The sequence below is a fragment of the Tupaia chinensis genome, unplaced genomic scaffold (genome assembly GCF_000334495.1).
Source record: "Tupaia chinensis unplaced genomic scaffold, TupChi_1.0 Scaffold000197_1, whole genome shotgun sequence".
NCBI classification, from domain to species: domain Eukaryota; kingdom Metazoa; phylum Chordata; class Mammalia; order Scandentia; family Tupaiidae; genus Tupaia; species Tupaia belangeri.
Window position 1 is genome coordinate 7,250,611 of NW_006159672.1, and position 2,561 is coordinate 7,253,171.

At 48.1% G+C, this 2,561-nt stretch overlaps 1 pseudogene; it reads left to right on the forward strand.

The window, feature by feature from the left end:
• The first annotated feature begins 1,130 nt into the window (after window positions 1-1,130).
• LOC102484145 (putative ATP-dependent RNA helicase DDX52 pseudogene) lies at window positions 1,131-2,289 on the forward strand (annotated as a pseudogene).
• The last annotated feature ends 272 nt before the right edge of the window (window positions 2,290-2,561 follow it).

Here is a 2,561-nt window from a genome sequence, read left to right on the forward strand (position 1 = left end):
GCAATGCTGAGCCCTGGCTGGTTCTAGCTTGAGGCTGGGGCCAGGGCCACTGTGCATCCAGCCTGGAATGAGGAGGGCTGAGTGAGGAGCCAAGAACAGACAGGATAAAGGAGGGAGCCATGCAGGGGCTGTGCTGTGTGCATGTGTGTGTCTGTACACGTGCACCTCTGGGGGCTGTGTGTGTACATGAGTAGGGGAGCTCAGACTGTGAATTTGGGACATTCCAAGGGCCTGCCAGAAGCTGTGGACTTTGGGCTGGGTCCTAACATTGGGGCTAGGGTGGTAAGGCTGTGCCAGTCCCCTCTTCCCAGGCTCAGGGACAAAAGGGATAAAGGGTGAGGCCAGGGCAAGGCATAACAGGACCTGTCCTGGACCAAGCAAGGCAGCTGCTCAGGGCTGGGGACCACCAGGGACATGGGACAAAGGGGCAGGGGAGAATCAGAAAGTGGATAGCAGGGCATGAGGAGGGCCACATTCCCTGACAAGCTGAGTCCACAGAGACCTAGGCCCACATGGGGCAGACACAGGTGCGACCAGCTGTCATCGAAGTGGCCTGCACAGGTGCATTCTTCGGGTGTTGCTCTCTGAGCCCAGAGAAGGCAAAAGTGAACTCTGCTCACAACTCCACGCTCAAGGCCAGCTGCCGGCATGGTCTAGACTCAAGTGCAGGGCGGGTAAGCTGGCATAGTGCCCAGCCAGGACCAGGGCCTAGAGATAGGGCAGCACCTCCAGCTGGCTGTCACTTTGGGGTTGTCCAGGGATGCATAGCCTTGCCACACCCTGCTGTTCTCAGTCCCTACCCCAACTCCTGACCCTACAGTCCCTGCTCCCAGGATTCTCGCGCTCTCAGGCTGCTGCTACCACTCAGAGCTGGCTCTAGGGGTGCAATGACAGGGAGGGAGAGGAGACAACCCCTGAGAACAAGAAGAGTGGGGACATGGAAGCCACCCTGCCAGCAGCTGAGACCTCATAGCAGCCCCCAGCCACCTCCTGGCCTTGTAATTTGCTTTTTCCTGGTGAAGGGTCATTTAGATGGTGTTGAGGTCCCAGAGCAGGGAGGTCATTGTCCCCATGCGGTTTAGTTATGTATTATTTATTTTTATAAATGCATGTATTCTTTAAAGGTAAAGATGGACGCTCACGACCTGTTTCGCCGGCTGGGCGCAGGGGCCAAGTTTAACGTGAGACGCTTCTCCGCAGACACAGCCCGATTCCAGGTAGGAAAAAGGAAATATAACTTTGAATCATCGGAGGGGCTGCAGGGATTAGACTTTTTTGGAAACAAGGAATCTGTCCCAGTTGAGAGTGGAGCACCAGGAACACATCAAGAGGTCCAAAATGAAGACGAAAAAGAAGAGCACCTTGAAGGAGTAACCCATTTGCTATACCAAGACCATCGCCCCTAACATTTTTTACTTTTTTATAATGCACTTTAGAAGTTACTGTTGAAGAAGAAGGCACTACTATACAGTGGATGTCATCTGTGGAAGCAAAGATTGAAGATAAAAAAGTTAAAGGAGAACATAAACTGACCTCAGGAAAGTTGGAACATCTCAGACAGGAAAAGATAAACTTCATCCGGAATAAACACAAAATTCATGTCCAAGGAACTGATCTTCCTGACCCAATTGCTACGTTTCAACAACTTGATCAAGAATATAAAATCAATTCTCAACTGCTTCAGAACATTCTAGATGCAGGTTTCCTAATGCCGACACCCATCCAAATGCAGGCCATTCCAGTTACGCTACATGGTTGAGAACTCCTGGCTTCTGCTCCTACTGGATCTGGAAAAACTTTGGCTTTTAGCATTCCTATTTTAATGCAGCTGAAACAACCTGCAAACAAAGTTTGCAGAGCCCTGATTATATCACCAACACAAGAACTTGCTAGCCACATTCACTGGGAGTTAATAAAAATCTCTGACGGAATAGGATTCAGAATACACATGATCCATAAAGCAGCAGTAGCAGCCAAGAAATTTGGACCTAAATCATCTAAGAAGTTTGATATTCTTGTGACGACTCCAAGTCGACTAATCTATTTATTAAAGCAGGATCCACCAGGAATAGACTTAACGAGTGTTGAGTGGCTGGTGGTAGATGAGTCAGACAAACTGTTTGAAGATGGCAAAACTGGCTTCAGAGACCAGCTGGCTTCCATTTTCCTAGCCTGCACACCCACAAGGTCAGAAGAGCTATGTTCAGTGCAACTTTTGCATATGATGTTGAACAGTGGTGCAAGCTCAACCAGGACAATGTCATTACTGTATCCATTGGAGCAAGGTAATTATTCTTTTACACTATCACACCGATTTTTCTTTTTATTGCTTTTAATAATAGTCACTACTTTTAGACTCTAGAAGACAGTTTATTTGGCTGAGACTAATAAGGGAGAGTTTTACTCATAAAAAACTTACTTTTTAAAGTTAGAATGAAGGGTTTTTTTTGTTTGTTTGTTTGTTTTTTTGAGAGGTTTTTGCTATAGGGCGCGTGCGCTCGCCAGACAGACAGAGAGAGACAGACAGAAAGCGAGAAATCACCCCCCAGGGGGGATGGTCA